We start from the raw sequence: 12438 nt of genomic DNA on the forward strand, positions 1-12438 counted from the left end.
GGCCGAATGGTCTGCTTTCTTAATGCTTGAAGGGCGGGAGTGGCGGAGGAAGCCGAGTGAGCCGCGGACGACGAGTGAAATGCAGAGTATTTGAGGAAAAAAGCGGGAAGACAGAGCCAGAGGACACGGGAACAGGGCCTCAGGTCCAATTTGTGGGATCGGCGAAAGTTTGTCAGAAGTAGTTGCTTTGGCCTGCCTTTGGCTTGTCTCTCTCAAAACCTTTCCCATCCACCTCCAAATGTATTTTAAAGTGTTTTTGCACGCTACGTTTTCACGTTTACACGCCACACTCTGCGTGAATAAGTTGCCTTCCAAATCCCTTCAAAGTATCTTCACTATCGCCTTTCAGCGTCTCCCATATGGTCTAGCGGTTAGGATTCCTGGTTTTCACCCAGGCGGCCCGGGTTCGACTCCCGGTATGGGAAGCAAACGTTTTAGAGCGAGACACGGTAACGCGCCGATCAGCGTATTACTGCGACCCGGTTCTATTCCGGAAAAGTGCAAAAGGGACTGCAGATGATAGAAAGCAACAGGGTACAGAGGGTCGTGCAGCGTCTGTGGAGCCAGGAGGTTCAGGGATCCGAAACGTCGACCATTCGCCTTTGACTCTACTAACGATACCTAATTGGCTGGGATTTCCCCAGCATCCAGTTATAGAGCACAACAACACAGCACCAGGCCCTTCGGCCCGTTTAATGAATGGAAGCCTGGTGTCTTGCCTAGTCCCATCTACCTGCACCAGTAACATGGCGCTCCCTGTATTTATCGTCAATCCACCAGTTCCGCTTTCAGCTCGTCCCACACTCTCACCACACTGTGAGTGAGGAACCTCCCCCTCAGGTTCCCCCTTAAATATTTCACCTTTCACCCTTACCATAAGACCACTAATTCCCGTTCACCCAGCCCAAGGAGGGAAGGACTGCCAGCATTCACCCCGTGGGAGAGTCTAGGACCAGAGGGCCTAAATTCAGAACAGAAGTACGTTACCTGTGTAAGCGGTTTCTTCTTTTATGTTACCGCGTAGGATAATTAAAGTAGTCAGAGTCATACTTTATTAATCCCGGGGGAAATTGGTTTTCGTTACAGTTGCTCCATAAATAATAAATAGTAATAGAACCATAAATAGTTAAATAGTAATATGTAAGTTATGCCAGTAAATTACGAAATAAATCCAGGACCAGCCTGTTGGCTCAGGGTGTCTGACCCTCTAAGGGAGGAGTTGTAAAGTTTGATGGCCACAGGCAGGAATGACTTCCTATGAGGCTTGGTGGAATGAGTCTCTGGCTGAATGTACTCCTGTGCCCAACCAGTACATTATGTAGTGGATGGGAGACATTGTCCAAGATGGCATGCAACTTCGACAGAATCCTCTTTTCAGACACCACCGTGAGAGAGTCCAGTTCCATCCCCACAACATCACTGGCCTTACGAATGAGTTTGTTGATTCTGTTGGTGTCTGCTACCCTCAGCCTGCTGCTCCAGCACGCAACAGCAAACATGATAGCACTGGCCACCACAGACTCGTAGAACATCCTCAGCATCGTCCGGCAGATGTTAAAGGACCTCAGTCTCCTCAGGAAATAAAGACGGCTCTATCTCTTCTTGTAGACAGCCTCAGTGTTCTTAGACCAGTCCAGTTTATTGTCAATTCGTATCCCCAGGTATTTGTAATCCTCCACCATGTCCACACTGACCCCCTGGATGGAAACAGGAGTCACTGGTACCTTAGCTCTCCTCAGGTCTACCACCAGCTCCTTAGTCTTTGGCTTCTTTGTTATGTTAACTGCTGAGAAAGTTCTCTCTCCGCTTGTTTGGGTTATATTATTGATAAGAGAGCGAACGAACCAATTGGGATTGATGTTATTCTTTCTTGTGTGTCTGTAAGCTATTGTGATGCCCGCGGTTTTGGGGAGAAGGCGCGATGGGGAGAGAGAGGACGCGATGCTGTGAGCTGGCCGACGGGGCGGACCCCGAGCGGGAGTCCGAGGCCCAGGGTCTTCGGCGAGGAGAGGAGACGGAGACAGACTCGTGTGGAGCGTCTGGTCGACCACCGTGGTTGGTCCCAGGCGGCGGGTCGAGGTGGTCGGAGGAGATCGAATGGTCGAAAACCAACCCCGTTATTAGAGCTCCAACTGTTTGTGCACGAAGAGGTTGAACTTGCTAAGTTCGGCGCCTTTTACTTTCCTTTTATTTTTGATCTCTATTAATTCCATAGTTCCAGTCATATCTATAAATTGTAGTCATTTAATTGTATATGGTGTATTGTCTGTTATTTGGCGGGGTGGGGCACGTCACACAGCATCCACACAAACTTAGTTACCCAGTTTGGTGGGGCCGAAGACTGCTCCCCCTAGACGGAAGCCGGAAGCCAGTTGAGCGAACCTGATGCTTACCTGGGAGGGGGGCGGCTGCACCTGTCGGGAGAGATGAGGTGGAATTTCACAGGAGGCCGCGCGTTGGTCGTCAGACTTTCACCGTTGGCGGTCTCTGTCTCTGGCGGGTAGATCTTCACCGGCGGCTGCTGTGTGCGCGGTGGACGGGGGAAGGTGCATGTCAAGAGAAGACAGAAAATGCCGGAGGAACTCGGCAGATCACGGAGCATCTCCGGAAGGTCCCGGACATCTGGTGTAGATGGAACAGTACGTGTTCCTGAGGGGAATCGGTGTAACGCACTACTTTTACACGGAAAGGTCACGGACAATGCTGGTTATGACATCGATTACCACTGCGTAAATATGCCTGAGGACTGAGAATCTGTGGAATTCATTGTCACGGCTGACTGTGGAGGGGAATTTATTATTTAAAGCGGCGGTTGATAAGTTCTGTGTCCTGTGCTGGGAGATGGCAGGAGACCGGACTTGAGAGAGATAATAATCAGCCAATCTGTTCCGTCTCGATGGGCTGAATGGCCTAATTTGCTCCATTGTGTTATGGTTTTATGAGACGCGCTTTCAGTCTTTTGTATCTTCTGCCCGATGGGAAAGGGGAGAAGGAAGAATGTCCGGGGCGGAAGGGATCTTTGATTCTGATATCCGCTTTCCCGGGGCAGCGAGAAGTGCAGACGGAGTTCATGGAGGGGAGCCTGGTTTCCATGATGTGCTGGATTGGACTGGCAGGGTGATGGTTAGTATCGACTCGGAGGGCCGAATAGCCTGCTTCCTGAATGCTTGACTCAGACTGAAGAGTGAGAGAGGCAGAGGGAGCCGGGTGAGCCGGAGATGGTGAGTGAAATTTGAGTTTTTGAGGAAAAAGCGGGAAGACAGAGCCAGAAGACACGGGAACAGGCCCTTTGGACCAATCTGTGGGATCGGCGCAAGTTGTCTGTCTGAAGTTGTTGTTTTTGCCTGGCTTTGGCTTGTCTCCTTCGAAACCTTTCCTGTCCACGTCCAAATATATTTTAAACATTGTCATTACACGCACACTTTCACGTCTACACACCGCCCTCTGTATGAATAAGTTGCTCTTAAATCCCTTCGAAGTATCCGCTCTATCGTCTTTCTGCGTCTCCCATATGGTCTAGCGGTTAGGATTCCTGGTTTTCACCCAGGCGACCCGGGTTCAACTCCCGGTGTGGGAAGCAAACGTTTTAGGGTGACACGGTAACGCGCCGATCAGCGTAGCGTTAAGGTCATGGCTGCCACCCGGTTCTATTCCGGTAAAGTGCAGAAGGAACTGCAGATGAAAGAAAACAACAGGGTACAGAGGGTCGTGCAGCGTCTGTGGAGCCAGGAGGTTCAGGGATCCGAAACGTGGACCATTCGCATTTGACTCTACTAACGCTATTTAATCCGCTGGGACTCTGCCAGCATCCAGTTATAGAGAGCCAGGCCCTTCGGCCCGTTTAATGAATAGCAGCCTGGTGTCTTGCCTAGTCTCATTTACCTGCACCGGTAACATTGCGCTCCGTGTATCTGTCTTAATTTTACTTAAATATTACAATTTATCGTCAATCCACCGGGGCCGCAGTCAGCTCGTCCCACACTCTCAACACACTGTGTGTGAGGAACCTCCCGCTCAGGTTCCCCCTTAAATATTTCATATTTCACCCTTAACATAAGACCACTAGTTCCCATGTCACCCAGCCCGAAGGGGGAAAGCCTGCCAGTATTCACCCCGTGGGAGGCTCTAAGGCCAAAGGGCCCACATTCAGAATCGAGAGAGGGAGATGATGTGGAATTTCACAGGAGGCCGCCCGTTGATCGTGAGGCTTTGATCGTTAGTGGTCTCTGACTCTGGCGCGTAGATCTTCACCGGTGGGTGCTCTGTGCGCGGTGGACGGGAGAAGGTGCATGTCAACAGAAGCCATAAAATGCCGGAGGAACGCAGCATATCACAGAGCATTTCCGGAAGGTGGCAGACATCTGATGTAGACGGAACAGTACATGCTCCTGAGGGGAATCGGTGTAACGCCTTATATTTATGTGGAAGGGTCAACAGTGTTTGTTGTGACACCAGCTGCTACTGGATTTACTGTGCTAGAGGACCCGCGAATTTTTAGAATTCATTGCCACGGCTGAGTGTGGAGGGGAATTTATTATTTAAAACAGCGGTTTCTATGTACTTCATTTCTAACTGAGTCAAAGGGTGCGGGGAGAAGGCAGGACACCCGACTTGAGACAGTTAATAATCAGTCATGATGTAATGTCTGTTCCGACTCGACAGGCTGAATGGCCTAATCTGCTCCATTGTGTTATTTTTTTATGGGACGCGCTTTCAGTCTTTTGTATCTTCTGCCCGATGGGAAAGGGGAGAAGGGAGAATGTCGGGGGCAGGAACAATCTTTGATTCTGATGTCCGCTTTCCCGGAGAAGCGAGAAGTGCAGACGGAGTCCATGGAGGGGAGCCTGGTTTCCGTGATGTGCCGGATTGTACTGGTGGAGTGATGGTTAGTATCGACTCGGTGGCCCGAATGGCCTGCTTCCTTAATGCTTGAAGGGTGAGAGAGGCAGAGGGAGCCGGGTGAGCCGGAGACGGTGAGTGAAATGCAGAGTATTTGAGGATAAAGCGGGAAGACAGAGCCGGAGGACACGGGAACAGGCCCTTAGGACCAATTTGTGGGATCGGCTCTAGTTATCTGTCTGAAGTAGTTGCTTTTGCCTGGCTTTGGCTTGTCTCCCTCAAAACCATTCCCATCCACGTCCAAATGTGTTATAAGCATCGTCATTGTATGCAGCCTTTCACGTTTACATGCCACACTCCGTGTGAGTAAGTTGCCTCTCAAATCTCTTCGAAGTATCCCGACTATTGCATTTCAGCATCTCCCATATGCTCCAGCGGTTAGGATTCCTGGTTTTCACCCAGGCGGTCGGGGTTCGACTCCCGGTGATGGGAAGCAAACGTCTTAGGGCGACACGGTAACGCGCCGATCAGCATAGCGTAACGCCATGACAGCGACCGGTGGCCAAACATTTTAATTCCGATCCCCACTGCCGTTCCGACATGCCGGTCCATGACCTCCTCTTGCGCCAGAACGATACCAGCCTCAGGGCGGAGGAACAACAGCCTATATTTCGTCCGGGCAACCTCCAACCTGATGTCATGAACCTTGAATTCTCCTTACGGTAAAAACAAATTCCCTCACTTTTCTGCCGTTTTCTATTCCCCACTCCCGTCTCTTAGCCCTCCCCACTTGCCTTTCGCCTCTCCCTGGTGCCCCTCCTTCTTTCCTTTCTCCTGTGGTCCACGTTGACAAGGATTCAGATTGGAGCCTGAATGTTAGTCGGGAGCGAGCTGGTGTTCGGCAAGATACCTTCATACTATCCCAGTTAGCGCGATTGACCAATCACGTCAGGCCTCGTAATCCCTAATGATGGTCCTTGACCGCACATTTGAAGCCGACACAACACAAAATGCAGGAGGAACTCAGCAGGCCAGGCAGCGTCTATGGAAAAGGGTAAACAGTCGACGTTTCGGGCCGAGACCCTTCAGCAGGACCCTGGGGACTTTGCCCAGACCCACCTAACGGCACTCTGCGCCAGCAGAGTAAAGGAGGAAAGGTCGACACCTCGGGCCCCTACAACTCCTGCCTCCACAGATGCTGCACGACCCGCTGACAATTTTGTTTCCTAACCGCTAGACCATATGGGGGACACTGAAATGCGATAGTGGGGATACTTCAAAGGGATTTGAGAGTCAACTTCTTCACAGAGAGGGTGGCGTCTAAATGCAATATAACGATTTTCTAAAGACACTCACACACGGATCGGAAGGGTTTCGGGGGATACAGGCCAAAGGCAGGCAAAAACAGCTACTTCAGGCAGACAGCTTGGTCGGATCCCTCAAATCGGACTAAGGACCTGTTCCCGTTTTCTCCGGCTCAGACTTCCCGCAGCGTTTAATTCAAGGCGTCGTCGCCACAGACCCTGCACCTTCACCCTCCACAGACTCTGCACTACCCTGGCTTTTTTTGCAGCTGCAGTCCTCCGTGCGCCCATTTTATAAACCATTTAATCCGGCGCCGTCAACCGCATTCTTTGTCTCTTCCCGGTTTGGGAAGGCAAGCATTTTGAACGGCCTATTCTGGTCCCCTGTCTTATGATCCGATGATGCGTGCTTTCGGGCTTTTGTATCTTCTGCCCGATGGGAAAGGGGAGAAGGGAGAATGTGAGGCGAAGGAGGGATCTTTCATTATGTTGCGAGAAGTGCGGACGGAGTCCATGGACCCCGTGCGGTGCTGCGCTGGATCGGACCGGTTGACCGATGGAATCGGCTGGCGGATGGGCCCGGTTCCTTAACGCTTGACTGAGTGTGGGGGGTGAGAGAGGCAGAGGGAGCCGGAGACCGTGAGTGAAATGCGGAGTGTCTGAGGATAAAGCAGGAAGACGGAGACTGAGAACAGGGGAAATGGCCCTCAGGTCTAATCTGACGGATCGGCCTGAAGTAGTTGCTTTTGCCTGTCTGTGGTCCGTCTCCCTCGAAGCCTTTCCTATCCGTGTGCAAATGCCTTTTAAATATTATTATTGTTCCCAACTGGTTGCATTTATACAGCACTCTCTATGTGAAGAAGTTGCTTTTCAAATCCCTTCGATGTATCCCCGCTATCGCCTTTCAGCGTCTCCCATATGGCCTAGCGGTTAGGATTCCTGGTTTTCACCCAGGCGGCCTGGGTTCGACTCCCGGTATGGGAAGCAAGCGTTTTGAGGAGACAGCGTAGCGTAAAGCCGTTTCTTCGAGCGGGCTAATTCCGGTAGTGAGTTCGTGTGGTTCTGCCCGTGACGGTGACGGTGACGGTGTGGGTTGCCTTCGGTCCCCACATTGCAAAGGCGTACGTGGTTCGGGTTGGTAAGTTGTGGTGGGCTGTGCTGGCGCATGAAGCGTGGCGATACTTTAATTGAAGCCGGTAGTGTTTAGTCTGCGATCCCCTCTCCCACTCTCTCCCCCAGCCCCTCTCCTCTTTCACACTCCCCTCCCGTCACCCCAAATCCCTTCCCCTTCTCCCATCCATTCTAACAATCCCTTTACGTCCTTTCCCATTCCTCTTTCCTCCCTTACTCCCTCCCCTTCTCACCTTCTCCATCCCTAAACTCCTTCCCCTACCCACCCCTCTCCTGTCCCCTTCCCAGTCTATTTCTCCTCCCCACTCCATTTAACCTTCCCCAGCCCCACCCTCTCCTCTCTCCTCCACTCTCCCCCCACTCCCTCTCGCGTTCCCATCCTTCCCTATTTTCATGCCTATAGTCCTGGAGCACCCGCTCCCCTTCCCCATCTCTCTGCTTTCGCTCCCCAAACATCTCTTTCCTTTCCCCAGTTGCTCCCCCTTTCCCCTTCTCTCTTTTCCCCTCTTCTTCCGACTTCCCAGCTCCAGAGGAAAATAGGCCTTTCGGCCCACCTCATCCATGCTGACAAAGAAACCTATCCGCACTAATTCCTATTTGCAACACACACCGAACGCCGGAAGAATTCAGCAGGTCAGGCAGCGTCTATGGAGAGGAATAAACATTCGACGTTTCGGACTTCACCAGCGCTGGAAAGGCAAGGGCGAAAACGCCAGAATGAAAGGGTGGAAACGTGAAGGAGGTTATCTGGAAGGTGATAGGTGAAACCAGGTGGGTGGGAACAGTCAAGGGCTGGAGAGGAAGGAATCTAATGGCAGAGGAGAGTGGACCATAGGAGAAAGGGAAGGAGAAGGGAACTAGGAGGAGATGATAGGCAGGTGAGAAGAGGTAGTAGGCCACAGTGGGGAATGGAAAAAGAGGGGAGGGCTGGGATCTTTTTTCTTTATACCCAAACGACAAATAGATGTTCATGCCATCAAGTCGGAAGCTACCCAGACGGAATATAAGATTTTGCTCGTCCACTCTGAGGATGCCCTCATTTGACACAAGAGGAGGCCATGGACCGACATTGACCTGGAATCGGAATTAAAATGTTTCGTCGCCGGGAAGCCCCGCTTTTTGCGAATGGAGCGGAGCGCGGTGCACTTGTGTGTATTCGGTCTCAACTTTCCTATCCGTGTACCTGCCCAAGTCCCTTTTAAATGTTTGTGAATGTGCCTGCCTCCGCCTCCTTCTCGGGCAGCCATTCCCCTTATTATTTTAAAAAACCTCGGTCAAGTCACCCCTCCGCTGTCATAGTCCGGTCCGTGAAATCCGCATTCCGATTCACGGTCCGGTCCAAGTTCCTTATTCCAGGTTTTCCGGTTTTCCCCAGTTTCTGTTGAGGCAGCTGATTCTCGTTTGGACTGGCTTCATAAATAGCTTGAGAGTTCAGACTCTGGTTGCTGGATAGTTCCTGTTCTCACCCCCTGTCTGAATCCCTTCCCTGCCCCTTCCTCCTGAAGTCTGGCCATGCACCTGCAGCCTGTGCCTGAAGCCTTGCCTCGCCACAAGCCTTGCCTCGTCTGCAGCCTCAAGTCTCAAGACCCAGGCCTGCAACCTCAAGCCTCTAGCCTCTAGACCCCAGCCACGTCATATCCTTGCCTAGTTCTGCGGTCCGGGCACGAGGCAAGACCCAGGTTCTGGATCCTTGTCCAGTCTCTGGCTCGGAGTCCAAGCCCAGGCTCCTAGTTCATCGTTCCTTGTCTTGGTCCCGTTTTCCCAAGCCCAGGCTCCTAGTTCATGGTTCCTTGTCCGGGTTCCCTGTCTAGTCCATATCCTAGCCCAAGTCTGCGTTCTTGTCCCTGCTCCTTGTCTATATCCTGTCACGTCCCTACTCTAGTCAAGTTCTGTTCCTAGTACTTCAGTGTCTGTGCCTTGCATTTGGTCGACCATCAGCATCCCCCCTCCCCCACTGTGAGATCCGTCCCCTACACTCCCAAGTAAAACAGTCCCAGTCTCCCCTTATAATCCAAGCCTTGCATCCCCGCCAGCATAGAATCACAGAGGACTGCAGCACAGTAACAGGCCCTTCGGCCCATTTAGTCAATGGCAGCCTTGTCCCATCCATCAGCACCTGCAACGAGCCCTCCGTGTACCTACCCAAATTTTTCTTAGATGTTACAATTCAACCCGCATCCATCACCACCGCTGGCAGCTCGTTCCGGAGTCGCCCAATCCTGAAGGTGACGAATACCACAACCCCCTCTCAGGTACCCCCTTAACTATTTCACCTTTCACCCTTAACATAAGGCCTCTAGTTCTCGTCTCACCCTACCTGATGAGGGGAAAGCCTGCCAGCAGGCGGGAGGGTGGTGGGGCAAAGGGCCAGCCTTCAGAACACGTAGAACATACACGAGGAGCAATTTCACAGGGGGGCGCGCGTTGGTGATCAGACGGGTCACTCAACTCTGGTCAGTAGCGGTCAGCCGCATTCTCCGGCACTGCCGCGTGGATCATCACCGGCGGGTGCTGTGTGCGCGGCGGACGGGGGAGGGTGACGCCGAGCTAGGCCACGTGTGTAGAGGAACACATTAACTGCCGGAGGGACTCAGCAGATCACGGAGCATCTCCGCAAGGTCGCGGACAGCTGGTGTACACGGAACAATGCGTGTGTTCCTGAGGGGAATCGGTGTAACGCATTGTATTTACGTGGAAAGGTCACACCCAATACTGGATGTGACACCAACTTCTACTGGGTATAACGTATCGGGGAGGGTGGGAGTGAATCATTGTTAATGTCGGCCGAGGGGGCTAAGGCATTGGGTAAATTCAAAGCGGAGGTTGATGGAGTTTTGATTAGTAAAGGCGTTAAAGCATTAAGGGAGAAGGCAGGAGAATGGGTTTGACAGGGGAAAATAAATCAGCCATGATGCAATGGCGGTACAGACTCAATGGATCGAATGGCTTAATCTGCTTTCATATCTTATGGTCTTATGGAACGTGCTTTCAGGCTGCTCGATGGGAAAGGGGAGAAGGGAGAACGTCCGGGGCAGAAGGGATCTTTGATTATGTTGTCCGCTTTCCCGGGGCAGCGAGAAGTGCGGACGGAGTCCATGGATCCCCTGATGTGCTGGATTGGACTGGTTGAGTGATGGCTAGTATCGATTCGGAGGGCCGAAGGGCTTGTTTCCATAATGCTTGACGCGGTGTGAAGTGCGAGACAGGCAGATGGAGCCGGGTGAGCCGGAGACGGTGAGTGAAATGCGGATAAAGCAGGAAGACAGAGCCAGAGAACACGGGGGAGGCACAATTTAATGGGTCCGAGCAAGTTGCCTACCTGAAGTAGTTGCTTTCGCCTGCCTTTGGCCTGTATCCCTCGAAACCTTTCCTAAAAGTGTCTTTTAAACATCGTTATTGTACACAGCTTATTGCATTTACACACCAACCTCTGTATGAAGAATTTGCCTCTGAAACCCCTTTCAAGTATTTCCGCCATCGTCTTTCAGCATCTTCCATTAGGTATAGCGTAGTGTTTCCGGACCCTTTTTATATCAACGCCCCCCTAAAGCACCCTCATACTTGACAATGCACAGGCGCCACCCAAAGTGTAAAAACCTGTCTACCATATGCTAACATGAGTAAAATGATTCTGGTTTAATTTTTTATTTGTCTTTAAACCTAGCTTACACAGTACCTGTGTACAGCAGCTTTGAGGTCAATGTGATCCTTGAGCTTCATGGTCTTTAGCAAGAGTTGAAATATCTGGTTCAATTTGTGACACCACAAGCCTTAAGTCCCCATGCGTAACAATATCCACGTAGTTTCTGACTCTTGTGAGTATGTGGTTCACTGCACTGAAGCCTCTTTCAACAAGGTAGGAGGATGGAAAAGCAATGAAGAGCAGTTTGGCTCTTCTCCAAAGACCAGGACACTTCATAAGACAGTGTAGTCACACACCACAAGAACCGACATTTTTGAAAATAAATTTTGCTTTTTCATCATTCTGAATTTCCATAATTTCTTCTTGCGAGCTCTCTTCCTGTCCTTCCACCTTGCAAAGAAATGGAACTTCAAGATCGTTCAACTCATTGAATGGATTCTGAAAATCCTTCGTCAGTGACTGCAGGAGTAAGCAAGCAGTACTCTAGCAAGTCACCGTCTGTGAAAGAGAGTGCCATATTTTCAATGCAGGGAAACTGTGAAAACATTCTTCTCTGAAAGTTTTGTTTATGTTTCCTATTTTCCGATAAAATGGACTTTTCACCTGGATTAAATTTTGACTCTCACTTCGAATGTTCAGTTTGTCATACAGATCGTCTAGGTATGCCACATCTCCACGTAAGAGTTCAATCTTGTTTCCCAAGCTCTTGTCGACATTGAGCAAGAACTGAACCACAGTGTCAAAAAGATCAGAGAAACGTTTTAAGCAGCAGGCTTTTGAAAGCCAACACATTTCAGTGTGAAGAAGCAAGCATTCAAATTTCGTCGTTATCTTGGCATAACTGAAGAAATATTCTGCTATTTAATGGATGAGCTTAAATATTGTTGATAGCAGATATTACAAGAGTCATGCTTGAAAAAAAAAGTCGCTGGTTCAGGTTTTTGGCGGCGAGATGTTGACGATGAATTACACAATGGATTGCAAACAGACTTGGAATTGCTTTTTTCATAAATGCTACGAAAACAGCACGGCGACCTGTCATATATGGTGCTCCATCTGTTGCACAAGAAATCGTGTTCTCTGTTGGTATTTGTTTTTAACTTTTTACAAAAGAGAATCTCATTATAAACTTTTCCATCAGCAATGCTTGTTGTCTCGCACAGATGTGTCCCAAATTCTGTTTTTGTGGCTCCGTGCATAGTTGTTATTCAATGTCTTCACTCCTTTCGTCAATACCACGAGCTGCAGAGTTATTTCTCAGAGGAGCTGATTTTAAACACTGGTATCAATTTTTAAGAACCTTTCCATTTTAAGAGCATTTCTGATACAACAGATTTTCAACATTGTGCTATCATTTTGAAAATGTCAAAAGAAGCAATGAGACAGCTGCTCAAGGACATTTTTACCTTTCTTGGCGAATGACTCGAGCGTGTAACACTTTTTAAATACTCTTTCGTCTTCTGGAACTGAGTAACGCTATAAGTAGTTTTTTCAGAGTGCCTTTTACGGAAGTGTGCCTGC

The 12438-nt window shown here is 50.2% G+C and overlaps 3 non-coding genes across 3 annotated transcripts; all 3 read left to right on the forward strand.

The window, feature by feature from the left end:
- Nucleotides 1–353: 353 nt before the first annotated feature.
- Nucleotides 354–425, forward strand: trnae-uuc (transfer RNA glutamic acid (anticodon UUC)). Its single transcript has one exon. It is a non-coding gene; the product is annotated as a tRNA-Glu (tRNA).
- A 3080-nt stretch (nucleotides 426–3505) lies between these two features.
- trnae-uuc (transfer RNA glutamic acid (anticodon UUC)) lies at nucleotides 3506–3577 on the forward strand. The gene has a single exon. It is a non-coding gene; the product is annotated as a tRNA-Glu (tRNA).
- A 3478-nt stretch (nucleotides 3578–7055) lies between these two features.
- On the forward strand, nucleotides 7056–7127 carry trnae-uuc (transfer RNA glutamic acid (anticodon UUC)). Its single transcript has one exon. It is a non-coding gene; the product is annotated as a tRNA-Glu (tRNA).
- The last annotated feature ends 5311 nt before the right edge of the window (nucleotides 7128–12438 follow it).

This window comes from Mobula birostris, chromosome 28, assembly GCF_030028105.1.
Source record: "Mobula birostris isolate sMobBir1 chromosome 28, sMobBir1.hap1, whole genome shotgun sequence".
Lineage (NCBI taxonomy): Eukaryota > Metazoa > Chordata > Chondrichthyes > Myliobatiformes > Myliobatidae > Mobula > Mobula birostris.